General features: G+C 42.5%; 1 protein-coding gene across 10 annotated transcripts in view; it reads left to right on the forward strand.

Annotated features, from left to right (window-relative positions):
• Positions 1-15,502, forward strand: part of LOC119955607 (astrotactin-2-like) — a 1,814,189-nt gene that overhangs the window by 408,583 nt on the left and 1,390,104 nt on the right. The window lies entirely within an intron of this gene.

Below are 15,502 nucleotides of genomic sequence, written 5' to 3' on the forward strand. Positions count from 1 at the left end.
ACGCTCGGGAATACCCTCCTCAATCCTCTTTCGCTCTCTACCTCTCTTTCTTCCCTTCAGTTGCTCCTGAAATCCTGTCTTTGACAGAGGTTTTCCTGACCTGCCAGAATATCGCCTATACCTCCTCACGTTGCTCAGTGTCAGATTATATTCTATAACATTGCTGTGAAGTGCTTTTGTACATTTAATCCTGAAATGATTACAATAGAAATATTGCACAAGACTAGATAAAAAGGTCTGATGTTCTAGTTCCTGTTTTACAAAATATGATTTTCAGTGTGATTACGTGTATCATTTTGAGGCATTAAATATTTGATAAAATTGGATGTGACGCAAAGACTTGCAAATTTATATTTTGCATAATTTACCTTCCAAGCTTTTACTTTTGGACAAAGTGCTTTTATTATATGGAAGCTTGTGATAAATGTCAGTTTCATTATTTAGTAAAGGACCACGGTGAATACACAATGTATCTGGGAGATGTGAAAAAGAACTGAGAGGGGCAAAAAGAGCCAATAAAAATAGATCAGAGTAAATCTAAAATGGAACCCAAAAGACTTCTCTGAACATTCAGTGAGTTATAAGTTAGTTATAGAAAGCCAGGGCCTTGCGATTTTGGACCAGAAAAATCATTTTTGGGATGTAGTGGCATGGTTAAATGAGTACTTTGGCTCTGTCTTCATTTTAGAAGCAGATGCCACAAAGAACACAGTAGAGAAATTAAATACAAAGAACAAAGAACAAAGAAAATTACAGCCCAGGAACAGGCCCTTCGGCCCTCCCAGCCTGTGCCGATCCTGATCCTTTATCTAAACCTGTTGCCTATTTTCCAAGGTCTACTTCTCTCTGTTCCCCACCGTTCATATATCTGTCCAGATGCATCTTAAATTATGCTATCGTACCCGCCTCTACCACCTCCGCTGGCAAAACATTCCAGGCACCCACCATCCACGTACATCTCCCTTAAACTTTTCCCCTCTCACCTTGAAATCGTGACCCCTTGACACCCCCACTCTTGGAAAAAGCTTGTTGCTATCCACCCTGTCCACACCTCTCATAATTTTGTAGACCGCAATCAGGTCTCCCCTCAACATCCAACTTTCCAATGAAAGCAATCCAAATCTACTCAACCGTTCTTCATAGCTAGCACCCTCCTAACCAGGCAACATCCTGGTGAACCTCCTCTGCAGCCTCTCTAAAGCATCCACATCCTTCTGGTAATGTGGCGACCAGAACTGCACGCAGTATTCCAAATGTGGCCTAACCAAAGTCCAATACAACTGTAACATGACCTGCCGACTCTTGTACTCAATACCCCGTCCGATGAAAGCAAGCATGCAGTATGCCTTCTTGACCACTCTATCGACCTGCGTTGCCACCTTCAGGTACAATGGACCTGAACTCCCAGATCTCCCTGTACATCAATTTTCCCCAGGACTCTTCCATTGACCATATAGTCTGCTCTTGAGTTAGATCTTCCAAAATACATCACCTCGCATTTGCCTGGATTGAACTCCATCTGCCATTTCTCTGGCCAACTCTCCAATCTATCTATATTTTGCTGTATTCTCTGATAGTCCGCCTCACTATCTGCAACTCCACCAATCTTAGTATCATCTGCAAACCTGCTCATCAGACCACTTATACCTTCGTCCAGATCATTGATGTATATCACAAACAACAGTGGTCCGAGCACGGATACCTGTGGAACACCACTAGTCACCTTTCTCCATTTTGAGACACTCCCTTCCACTGCTACTCTCTGTCTCCTGTTGCCCAGCCAGTTTTTTATCCATCTAGCTAGTTCACCCTGAACGCCATACAACTTCACTTTTTCCATCAAACTGTCATGGGAAACTTTGCCATGCTTTCCTGAAGTCCATGTATATGACATCTACAGCCCTTCCCTCATCAATTAACTTTGTCACTTCCTCAAAGAATTCTATTAGGTTTGTAAGACATGACCTTCCCTGCACAAAACCATGCTGCCTATCACTGATAAGTCTATTTTCTTCCAAATGTGAATAGATCCTATCCCTCAGTATCTTCTCCAACAGTTTGCCTACCACTGACGTCAAGCTCACAGGTCTATAATTCCCTGGATTATCCCTGCTACCCTTAAACAAAGGGACAACATTAGCAATTCTCCAGTCCTCCGGGACCTCACCCGTGCTCAAGGATGATGCAAAGATATCTGTTAAGGCCCCAGCTATTTCAACCCTCGCTTCCCTCAGTAACCTGGGATAGATCCCATCCGGTCCTGGCTTTAATGCCTTTTAGAATACCCAAAACCTCCCCCTTCCTTATGCCGACATGACCTAGAGTATTTAAACATCCATCCCTAGCCTCAACAACCATCATGTCGCTCTCCTTAGTGAATACCGATACAAAGTACTCATTAAGAATCTCACTAATTTCCTCTGACTCCACGCATAAATTCCCTCTTTTGTCTTTGAGTGGGCCAATCCTTTCTCTAGTTACCCTTTTGCTCCTTATATACGAATAACAGGCTTTGGGATTTTCCTTAACCCTGTTAGCCAAAGATATTTCATGACCCCTTTTAGCCCTCTTCATTGCGCGTTTGAGATTTGTCCTACTTTCCCGATATTCCTCCAAAGCTTCATCAGTTTTGAGTCGCCTCCATCTTATGTATGCTTCCTTTTTCATTTTAGCTAGTCTCATAATTCCACCCGTCATCCATGGTTCCCTAATCTTGCCATTTCTATCTCTCATTTTCACAGGAATATGTCTGTCCTGCACTCTAATCAACCATTCCTTAAAAGACTTCCACATTTCAAATGTGGATTTACCCTTAAACAGCTGCTCCCAATCCACATTCCCGAGCTTCTGCCGAATTTTGTTATAGTTGGCCTTTCCCCAATTTAGCACTCTTCCTTTAGGACCACTCTCGTCTTTGTCTATGAGTATTCTAAAACTTATGGAATTGTGATCGCTATTCCCAAAGTAATCGCCGACTGAAATGTCAACCACCTGGCCGGGATCATTCCCCAATACCAGGTCCAGTATGGCCCCTTCCAGAGTTGGACTATTTACATACTGCTCTAAAAAACTCTCCTGGATGCTCCTTACAAATTCTGCTCCATCTACGCCTCCAACACTACATGAATCCCATTCAATGTTGGGGAAGTTAAAATCTCCCATCACAACCACCCTATTGCTCCTACATTGTTCTATAATCTGTCTACATATTCGTACCTCTACTTCATGCTCGCTTTTGGGAGGCCTATAGTAAAGTCCCAATAATGTTACTGCACCCTTCCTATTTTTTAGCTCTATCCATATTGCCTCAGTGCTCGAATCCTCCATTGTGCCCGCCTTAATCACAGCTGTAATATCATCTCTGACCAGTAATGCAACTCCTCCACCCCTTTTACCTCCCTCTCTATCCCTCCTGAAGCATCTATACCCTGGGATATTTAGTTGCCAGTCTTGCCCATCCCTCAACCAAGTCTCAGTAATACCAATAACATCATATTCCCAGGTACTAATCCAAGCCCTAAGTTTATCTGCCTTACCTGCTACACTTCTCGCATTAAAACAAATGCACCTCAGACCACCTGTCCCTTTACGATCCTCATCTCTTCTCTGTCTACTCTTCCCCTTAGTCACATTGAGTTTATTATCCAGTGCCTTACTGGCTTTAGTTGCTGCCTCTTTACTGACCTCTAACTTCCTAATCTGGTTCCCATCCCCCTGCCACATTAGTTTAAAACCTCCCCAACAGTGATAGCAAAAGCACCCCCAAGGACATTGGTTCCAGTCCTGCCCAGGTGTAGACCATCAAATTTGTAATAGTCCCACCGCCCCCAGAACCGGTTCCAATGTCCCATAAATCTGAACCCCTCCCTCCTGCACCTCTCATCTCTCAAGCCACGTATTCATTCTGACTATTCTTAAATTTCTACTCTGACTGTTTCGTGGCACTGGTAGCAATCCTGAGATTACTACCTTTGACGTCCTACTTTTTACTAGCACCCTTCCATTGCTTTTCTCTGCCTTCTATGACCTAGCCAGTTCTATATCCACCTTTCCAGCTCACCCCTGATCCCATGTGACTTCACCTTTTGTACCAGTCTACCATGAGTGGCTTTATCAAAGGCCTTACTGAAGTCCATATAGACAACATCCACTGCCCTACCTGCATCAATCATCTTTGTGACCTCCTCGAAAAACTCTATCAAGTTAGTGAGACACGATCTCCCCTTCAGAAAACCATGCTGCCTCTCACTAATACGTCCATTTGCTTCCAAATGGGAGTAGATCCTGTCTCAAAGAATTCTCTCCAGTACTTTCCCAACCACTGATGTAACGCTCACCGGCCTGTTGTTTCCTGAATGTTCCCTGTAGTTACCTTTAATGATGTGCAGGGACAAGTCTGTGGTCTGTCCTTTTACCTGCCCATTTGCAGCGATATGGTCTCTCAACGTAACCACTTTCAGTGCCTAGGTTTTTAGTAATAGAATTTTAAGGTGATATTTCGTAGTTTCTCTTGATAAAAATAATTCTGGTACCAGTGAAATTGCTGCTCCAGTGTCCATTTCTATTTTCACCAATTGTCTGTCCAGTAAAGACGCGACCCAGTAATGGTCAGTTGTGCCCACAGTGGCCAGTACGTTCAATGACAATTTGTCATCTGACAATGACTCTGGTCCTTTTGTCCACCCCTTTTGTATCATGTGGATCCTTTCCCTCTATTCGGTTTACCATTTGATACACTTGATCCTTGCTTTTTATAGTTTTTGTTTCTTTCCCCGAAATACACGTTCAATGTCCCCCTTTTTACCACAATTATTGAATTGTGCATCTGCGCACCAGCAGTCTGCTGCTGCCAGTCCAGTTTTTGCACATCAGTGGCAATTTTGAACCTGTGTGAATACTCGTGTTACAGTCGACATTTTATGGATTCCAATGCCCGAACTTAATTGTTTACCTTCCGTAGTTGCTCATTCCATAAATATCACAAATTCTAAGGCCACCTTTAGGATTAAATTGTTTTCTGTCAACAGCCTTTTTTGGATAGCTTTGCTTCCTAAATCACACAAGTCTGTCTCTAATGGTGTCGCTCAAGACATCGCCAAATTCACAGTATTCAGCTAATTCCTTTAAAGTAGTTCTGAACTGTGTGATTGGTTCACCTTCTTGTTGGTTATGCTTATGGAACCTGAGTCTCTCGGCGATGACCAAAGATGAGGTGAGAAGTGGCTGTGTAACATCGCTAAAATGTCATGGTTTTTCGAGCCTGTTTTTTTCCAGCTGCACCAGACTGTGCAGGAGGTTGAATGCTCCCACCCCCTTCCCCTGCACCCCGCCCCACCCCCACATTGTGCTCAGAAAAGTTGGAACTACAATATCTGCTGCAATTTTAGTCGTTTGGACAAAATAATTAAATTTTTCAGTATATGACCTCCACTGCTCGGTGTTCTCACCATATGGTCCAATGGCACCAAATATTCATCTCCACATCCAAATATTCCGACTATTTTTACTACAGAAAGGACTTGCATAAGCCTGATGTGCCTTGATACTACTGCGCTTCTTTTTTCAAACAAGTTACCCCTCAGCTTTCCTTTGAAGAATTTGGAACACTCCCAACTCTAAACGATTGTAGCAGGGTACTTGCTACTCACAGTGTTCCCTGTACTGCTCTCGATCTTTCTGTGCAGAACACGTGCTGAGCTTCCTTTTGATGTTGTTACCTCCGAACTCTACGTTTAAACTTTGGATCATTCGATGGCTGCGCCCAATATTGGGCACCCTTCCCTCACCAGCTTTAGTGTAGCGAACGGTTCGATGATTTTTCTTTTTTTTTACTTCTCCGGTAGTCTACCAGCATGTTGACTTCCTCATCGCAGCTTTCTTTGTGTATTTTTAAAAGATAAACTTGCAGACTGTGAAGATACAAACAAACAAGAGCTTTATTGGAAAGGTGTTAACTCTGCAGGATGTTAGGATAGACTGCCTCTTTGCGCATGCAAACAGCCGATGCGTAATCACTATTTCACGTGATCGGACTCTTAAAGTCACCTTGTTTAAACGCAGCATTGTGGCGCAGTAGTTAGCACTGCTGTCTCATGCCGCCAAGGTCCCAGGTTCGATCCCGGCTCTGGGTCGCTGTCCGTATAGAGTTTGTAAATTCTCCGCGTGTTTGCGTGGGTTTCGCCCCATAACCCAAAGATGTGCAGGTTAGGTGGATTGGCCACTCTAAATTGTCCCTTAATTGGAAAAAAATAATTTGGCACTTTAAATTTATAAAAAAAAGTGACCTTGTTTCAAGTAGGAACAAACACGAAAACAAAACAACTTTAACAAGCACGTATATTCTGAGTTTTGATTTAAAATGTTAATGTTGATCTGATGACTCTCTAACGTGATTTATGGAGAAAGCAATTTGAAGAACTAAAACCTGGCTGTGCGGGCTATTGAGATTTTTTATTTACAGAGTTGGGTCCAATGTAAACACTGGACGGAATTGTAAAGTAGTGAGGCATTTTATTTTCAGAAGTAGTTTGAACAGATGAGTGACTGCCTGCTGCATAGCACATTCTGTTTTGTGGTTGTCCCCCTTACCAATATCAGCATGTGAAGACTTTCTCCGATTGCAGAATATGCAAAGAGACACATCATGGGAGGTGGTGGCATAATGGTATTGTCACTGGGCTAGTAAACCAGAGTCCCAGAGTAATGATGACCATGAAACCATTGTCGATTGTCGTAAATACCCCATCTGGTTCACTGAAGGGCAGCACGGTAGCACAGTGGTTAGCACTGTGGCTTCACAGTGCTAGGGTCTCAGGTTCGATTCCCAGCTGGGTCACACTCTGTGCATGTTGTCCCTGTGTCTGCGTGGGTTTCCTCCAGGTGCTCCGGTTTCCTCCCACTAATCCCGAAAGATGTGCTGTCAGGTGATTTGGACATTCAGAATTCATCCCTCTGTGTACCCGAACTGGCACTGGAATGTGATGACTAGAGGCTTTTCACAGTAACTTCATTGCAGTGTTAATGTAAGCCTACTTGTTACAATAAAGATAATTTTTTTTTAATTAAAATAAAAGTCCTTTTGGGAAGGAAATCTGTCATCCTTACCTGGTCTGGCCTTCATGGACATGGACTCCAGACCCACAGCAATGTGGTTGACTGTTAACTGCTCCCTTAAGGGCAATTGGGGATGGACAATAAATGCTGGCACAGCCTGCAAAGCCCACGACCCATGAACAAATGAACAAAAACCATCATAGTTCCATTTATCCAAAATCTGTTTCCACACAACAGATTTTTGTTCATGTTTTCGAGTTTTCCAAACATTTCTCAAACAATTCAAGACGGGGTTTGAGGAAGTCAATCACATTTCACATGGTGCTTACTGTGTCACTACCTTGGAATTCACTACATCCTATTGTAGTGGGAGGATGCACAATTAACACAGAGTGGCTCAATGATAAGGTCTTGCTGTCGCCACCTTCTACAAGAAACTAGGTTTGGTAGAAATGTGACCTTGCCAGTGAAAATAAAGACTGAAACATTTTGTGATTCCTTATTCTGCCACTTAACCTCTGCTCTTTGATACACTTCTCTCACTTCCAGAAGTGTATCAAAATTCTTTACCGTCAACTGTATGTCCACCACTTTTGACTGCCTCACCCATCACCGGAAATATTTCTGCTCATCATCCTTTCCTTGGTTTCTATACAGCGCGAAAGGAAAGTAAAAAGTTTTAGGGTTGCTTTTCGACTCCCCCAATAAAATGGTGGCGTAAACATAATGGAGAAATCCGCACCTTTGGGGTGGCCCGATGCCGGAGTGGTTCACGCCACTCCATCCCGCCGGGACCCCCCGCCCCGCCGGGTAGGGGAGAATCCAGCCCCTGTTCTCTTTTCATCCTCTTTTTGGTACATTTTTTAAAATTTCCTTTTCCTGCCCGAAGCGAATGAGTAGGCAATCTGTAGTCAGGTCTGTTTCAGAGCAACACTTGAGTGGCAGTTGAATGTTACATGAGAACTGTTTGCAGATAACTTGTCAGATATGGTTCATCTCTCATGTTTGTGGGGTCTTCCATAGTTTTGAAGGGACAGTGAGGACCAGCACTTCACCGCTGATGGATTCTTGCCACAAGCATGTATTTCATTCACACCTGACACAGCAAGTTGGCACATAAACCCACAATGCCAAAAGGGTGAAAGTATGTGATTCAATATTTAATATCAGTCACAAAGTAAAATTGCAGAGTGAAGGCAGTGTAAGTTTACACATTTTTCCATATCTCTCTCAATTCCGTGTTGTGTTCGACTTGCAAAAGTCCAAACACCTCACACAGAATATCAGTGACCTTTCTGGACTTCTGGCAGATTTTGGACCCATGTAATAGATGGACTTAATATGGAGAAGTCAGCTCAGAGTTATATTAATCACCAACTGCCCTACTCAGCTATTTAATACATTGAACAATGCAGGTTGTGAGGCTGTGCTTGTGATTGATGTATAAAGTGATCTGCACCCACATTCTCCGAGGTTCGAATCCAAATTGCTGACCTACACCAAAAGAATAATAATCAAAACATTCATCATTTCTAACACTTTGTCATTCTCTTCACATTAGGAGTCCATTCTCAGCAACGCATGCAGAATTTTCTAGTCCTGGCTGATTGCGCTGGCTTTTAAGACTAATGCCGATAAATAACAAAATGAAATTATTGCTCTTGATCACTCAGTAATTTCTGTGTATATTTTTAACAGGAATTGTCAAATATAATTTACACTTTATGCTCAAAAAACTTTTGTGTAAAACTTATAAATTTCTTCCCACTAATTTTTAATAATCCAAGATATTGAAAGTTCCTTGGTGTTGAAGTTCAGGCAAGCTTATGGAGGTAAGGTACAAGTCAGCATCACTTAATTAAATGATGGAACAGGTTCAAGGGGCTGAATGGTCAACTCATGTTCTTGTGTTCAATTGAGGGTGGGCAAAGCGATTTCCTTTGTTGACTAACTTTTGATCTTACCTTTTCTGAGGAATGAGTTTGAGAAGTGATTGAAATATAAATAATGGTTCTTGATATCTTGTTTGATGATTTCAGTGGTTTCTGCGTTTGCTTTGAATGAAAGACATAGAAGAGACATACTTTGTGTGAGGGAAAGTGATTAGCAGCTAATAATGTTTTTTTAAGTGAAGTGGATTATTGGATGTGGTCCAGTTTCAATTGCTGAACAGCCAGCAGAAAAGTATGACAAGAAGTGGACAATTCCCTTTGGTCTCAAATCCTGAGAATCAGGTACATGTTTGATCTACTATGGAAGGCTGAGCAAATCACCATCATGTGTTGCTCATTCCTCATTGCCACTGAACTGAGTGGCTTGCTGGGCCATTTCAGATGGTAGTTAATAGTCAAGCACATTGCTGTGTGTCTGGAGGTCAGATTGGGTAAGAATGGCAGATTGGGCACCAGTGAGCAGATGTTTTTTTTTAGATAATTGACTGTGGATTCAAGGTCAACATTAGACTTTTAATTCCACATTTTTATTAAATACAAATTCCACCATCTGCCATGATGGGATTCAAACCCAGATCCCCAGAACATTACCCTGGGTCTCTGTATTCCTAGTCTAATGACAATACCGCTGCCAATTACGGAACCAAATGACCAGTTTATGATCGTGTCTGAAGTATTCAAGAAGAGTGAACATCTGAAAAACAAACTCTGGGGCGGGATTCTCCCCTACCCTGCGTGACGGGGGATCATGGTGTAGGGGAGTGGCGCCAACCACGCCGGGGTCGGGCCCCCCCAAAGGTGGGTAATTCTCCGCACCTTTGGGGGCTAGCCCCGCGCCGGAGCAGTTGGCATCAGAAGACTGGCGCAAAAAACCGGCGCCCCCGGCAGCGGGGCTGGCCGAAAGGCTTTCGCCGGTCAGCGCATGCGCCGCTGCCGCTGACGTCACCACCGGCGCATGCGCGATGTGGGTTTCTCTTCCGCTTCCGCCATGGCGGCCGCGGAGGAGAAAGAGTGCACCCAGGGCACTGGCCCGGAGTCTGTGGGGGGCCCTGATCGTGGGCCAGGCCACCATGGGGGCACCCCCCGGGGTCCGATTGCCCCCCGCCCCTCCCAGGACCGTTTGCGCCGCCGATCCCGCCACCACCAGAGGTGGTTCAAATCTCGGCAGCGGGTGAGGCCTGCCAGCGGCGGGACTTCAGCCCATCGCGGGCCGGAGAATCACCGCAGGGGCCTCGCCGATCGGAGTGGCGAGATTCCCGCCACCGCCAATTCCTAGGTGGCGGAGAATCTCTGCCACGGCGGGGGCGGGATTTTCGGCGGCCCCAGGCGATTCTCCGACCCTGCTGGGGGTCGGAGAATTTCGTCTCTTATCAGTAATTGCCAGTAATCTTTATATCACTGGCTGTAAAATATTAGAATTACAACACTATTGGGATAGAAATACATCTCAAACAGCGGCGTAAATTGGGCAATATTGGATCGATTGTCTGTTATATGCAGTCGCAGACATGTAATTCAACCGACTACAATGGAACTGAACATTAGCTTCTGCATATAGGTTCATCTGATATTGTCCATTTTGCACTGCTACCCAGTCCTTTTGGCATTACAGTGCACCATGGAGATTTCTGGCAATATTCTCAGTCAAATTATGTTATGACCTAATGAGGAGGAGCAATCTGGTTCCCCTTCTATTCAGCTCCCTCAATTGGTCCCAACAAATGTTTCAAAATTTATTTTCCTCATGAATGCTTTTTCTAATCCAAATGTACTGCACTTTCAGAAAGAGATAATCAAAACAAGTTGAGTCAACGAAAGAGTATGTTTATCAGTTAATAAGCCCAAGAAATAATAATAAAGATTGTGTAAACCAACCTGAGCTGGTTCAGAGCTGGCTTTGAAAGCAGACCAAGGCAGGCCAGCAGCACGGTTCAATTCCGTACCAGCCTCCCCGAACAGGCGCCTGAATATGTCGACTAGGGGCTTTTCACAGTAACTTCATTTGAAGCATACTTGTGGCAATAAGCAATTTTCATTTCATTTCATTTTTTATTTTCAGATAGGATGACACACACAAACACACACAGATATCAGAAATAGGAACATTAGAGACCAGTAAAATGTTTTAAAAGTATCTGATTAAATCATTTGCTTGTCTTTGAGGAACAAATTGTTGAACATTACGGCTGTTTGACGTTAATTGGTTTCCTGTGGAATCTTTGTGTTGACTTGGATCAGATCTGCGTTTTGATGAATACACTCTTTTAGCTTCAGAGAGAGGGAGAGAGAGAAAAGTTTTACTGCTCTCTTCCAGCAGTGTTTTGAATAACTGTGGTGCTTCTTTCTCCTTCTTGTGCTGCTTTACGGAAAGAGATTTTAAAACTCCTGTCTGTATATCCCCAGAAATAAATTTGATTAACATGTCTTGCAGTGATCTTTGTAGACCAAGTAATCCCATTTTTGATCTTTTCATCTCTGAAAATTTTGACAAATTTCAAGGTAGAAGCTAAGAAGGGAAGGGCTAATTTCATCCTCCAAAGTGGATTTTGAGTGTCTGATGAGTATCTGTTTGGTTAGCAATTGCCTTTATCTTGATGGAACTACAACTGATTGGAGTCTAGTACTTCAGATTTTTAATGCCTTCCTTTCAAGAGAGTCCCTGTCTGAAGTGGATCTCAACACCCATTAGGTATGAAATTCCATGGAACAAGTCCACAGTGCAATTCGTATTTGGATTTATTAATTGTCACGTGTACCAAGGTACAATGAAAAGTATGTTTATGCATGCAGCTTAAACAGATCATTTGGTACATGAAAAGAAAACACATAAAAGGGAAACACAAGGTACACAATGTAAATACCTAGACACCAGCATCGGGTGAAGCATACAGGAGTGTAGTATTAATCAGGTCAGTCCATAAGAGGGTTATTTAGGAGTCTAGTAACAGCGGGGAAGAAGCTGTTTTTGAATCTGTTCGTGCGTGTTCTCAGACTTTTATATCTCCTGCCAGATAGAAGAAGTTGGAAGAGAGAATAAGCCGGGTGGGAGGGGTTTGATTATGCTGCCAGCTTTCCCAAGGCAGCAGGAGGTGTAGATAGAGTCAATGGATGGGTGAAGAGTTTGTGTGATGGACTGGTTCACGACGCTCTGAAGTTTCTTGGGGTCTTGCGCCAAGCAATTGCCATAGCAGGCTCTGATGCAGCCAGATAGGATACTTTCTTGAAAGACGACAGCACCAACTAGATAGGATACTTTCTATGGTGCACGTGTTAAAGCCAGGCATTGGGATTAGAGTTACTATAGTTGGCATTGGTGACTAATGGCAACCATTTTTTGATCAGGGTCTATTCTTTTGGATTTAAAAAAAAAACAGGTCTTCATTAAACAGTTAGCTGGCAAACTTGTAGGTAGATCTCTCGTGGTCACAGTTTTCCATTGCAGTGTCAATTATTAAACATATTTTTCATAGCTACAGTATGGCAGCCAAAATGTACATTATTAATCATTTTCTCTGTATATGTGACACAGAGATTATTGGAATCAGTGAAAGAAAAAGGAAAAAAAAATTGAATTCAAGAAAAGTGAACTTTGGTAGCCATAGAAATATGAAAGGGATAGTAAGCAAATAAATCAAGGTCAAAAGAAAAACTAGGAGAAGTAGAAAAAGTAAATGGGCTATGAAGAGATACAATTAAGAGAAATGAGCAAGGAATGAATGATAAAGTTGTGATGCTTCAATGGGCTGTTTGGTTGATGCAGTGGATGGCTGAATCATACCAATATCGAGGAGTTCCCCATTTTTGAGATCCTTTTTAGGATTGGAGTTACTATAGTTGGAATTGGTGTGATAGAAAGTAGCATTGGCCAAGGACCCCGTTCTGAATCTTTATTCTGTGTATCTTGCTGAAAAAAGTCCTCATATGAATGTTGAGTGTGGACTGAGTCAGAGTTGCCAGACTGTGCTTGAAGAGTCTGGACATTTGCGCTAATGCTTCACACTAAGAGAATAAACTCTTGGGAAGTGTGCCCCAGGGTGTCCAATGCTCGGGAGGTTCCCCAGCATAAACTTCAGGAGAGATAAAGGAAGCAGTGTTCTGGGGTAATACTTCTTTATTTGTATCCATAAGGAGGACATAGAACATAGAATATGAACAGTGTTTCAATGCTCTTGTACATTTTCTTGCTATGTTTCATTTTGTGATAGGCATCATTGGTATAAAATGCCAGGAAAATACAGCAGGGATTAGAGATAGAAGTTGGAATTGAACTCTGATTGCTGTTTTATGAACCTCAGTTCTTTTGTTCTCTTTTCAGTTTAAGGAAAATAAAAATACATTTATTAAGCTGCTGTTTTGTTTATGTTGTTGCACAACTGGTCAGAAATTTGCAGATTGGCTTCATTTAGAAGTGAAAATGGTGACATGAAACCTTCAATTGACTTACAGCATCTGGGTTTTGAAGGAAATAAACAACAATAGTTCCTGCTCTGAATAATTATGCAGCAACTGTTGCTGGGCTGCACAAGTGTTGATGTCAGATGATGGCAAGGATCAGCTTCTGCTATGATTTTTCCCCATGGTTGCCCAGCATGTCATCGTCGAAGCCTCTCTCGGAATAATAGCCACCTGGAGATGACAACTGATGCTCAAAGACTCACACTATATCAACAAATTAATACCATAAAGAGATAAGTAGAGGAGGTACTGGCGAGGGAGAAAAGTAGTTTCTAAAAACTAAGGTATTTAGAAAATGTTGTGTCATGGACCGTTATTCGTTATGTAAACTGGCCTGTCATACTATTGGATTTTAAACTGATATTTTGGCAAAACATTTCCCTAGCTTTGCAGAAAATGAATCTGAATATGTTAAAATGATTCAGCCTCTGCTTCACGCACTGAACTAAGCAGACATTGATAATGGACTGTTAATGCTCCGCAAACCCTTTTTCATATTACTGTCAATTATTTGACAGAATGCAGAAACGGATGGAATAGGAAAAGGAAGAATGGGAATTGTAATTACTGCTGCCAGTTTACATTCATTTAGTCCTCTGAACTATTGATCTTAGCAAGATGCTCCTTTGCTTTAATGTTTCATTAAAGTGGGTCAAGAGGAAGAAGGTGCGTGATTTCACACTCCACTCTGGGGAGGTTGGTTCATTGCCAAAGGAGCACAGAAAACTACTTAATGTGATCTTTTAATCCTTCCAGGTCTGGGGGAAAGCAATTATGTACCTTGCCAGTAAATAAAAATAACTTCATCCTGTCTAAGGTAAAGACTATGGGATAAAAAGGATGCTGGCTGCAATGTCTCATTGAATACTGCAGTGTGCGGAAGAGTGTGACTCTTTGTTGCTTTTCTTTAGACTAGCATCAATACCCTGTGTGCAATCCTTTCATAAGCAGAAAATTATTCATGGCTTTTGGTAAAAGACTTTCAGGACTATACAAACCTACTTTTGTGTTGCTATAATCCTTTGCTGTTCAATTAAATATTGAGGCTTATTCTGCAAATACACACATAACGGTTACGTGTAAAAAGAAAATTGGCAATTTTCTTTTGGGAAACAGTGAAAAGATCCATCAGAGCAGGTAGTCTTGAACTGTTCAGCACAGGTCTTTTTTATTCTCCCAGAGGGTGGTTGGAGGAAGAGACAAATGGACAAAGAAACACGCACAATCAATCCACTCCTTCACCAAGACCACAATTCATCTCCATCTTGCATTTGCACAATTACTTATAAATACGATAAATACGGGGACATGCGTTAAAGAATTACCTCCTAGTCCTTCCTAAGAAGATGATCCGAGCAAAAAAGGATAAATCTTAAGGATTGGTGTTTTAAAATGCACCAATCAAAAAACAAAACCCTTGGGACAGAAATGTACGCCATTCCATCCACTGAACATATTTCCTCCAACAGACGTTATGCAGATGGGTTGTGATGGATTCCTCCAAATGCAATTTGACCTGAGGGAGGAAGTAAAATCTCTCAGGACAATTAAACTTGACAGTGAAAGTTCCACAAAGTAATGAGGGAAAAAATCAAGGTTATCAACGGAATGTTATAATTTACGTGACACTTTGGCTGGCCAAATTCAGTATGTTTACATTTCCAAGATGTCAGCCGCACCAAAATTGAACAGAGCTTCCTGGGGAGCATTAAATTGACTGTGCCCATAAATAAACTTTCTGTGCTCATTCACTGTTTCAGTGAAATGATTATAACATGAACCTGAAAAGCTAGTGCTGAGTAGGTTAATTATCTAGAGTACCCAATTATTTTTTTCCAATTAAGGGGCAATTTATTGTGGCCAATCCACCTACCCTGCACATTTTTGTGCTGTGGGGGCGAAACCCACGCAAACACGGGGAGAATGTGCAAACTCCACACGGACAGTGACCCAGGGCCGGGATCGAACCTGGGACCTCAGCGTCGTGAGGCTGCAGGGTGAACCCACTGCGCCACCGTGCTGCCCGTAGGTTAATTATCTGA

This window comes from Scyliorhinus canicula, chromosome 21 (genome assembly GCF_902713615.1).
Source record: "Scyliorhinus canicula chromosome 21, sScyCan1.1, whole genome shotgun sequence".
Lineage (NCBI taxonomy): Eukaryota > Metazoa > Chordata > Chondrichthyes > Carcharhiniformes > Scyliorhinidae > Scyliorhinus > Scyliorhinus canicula.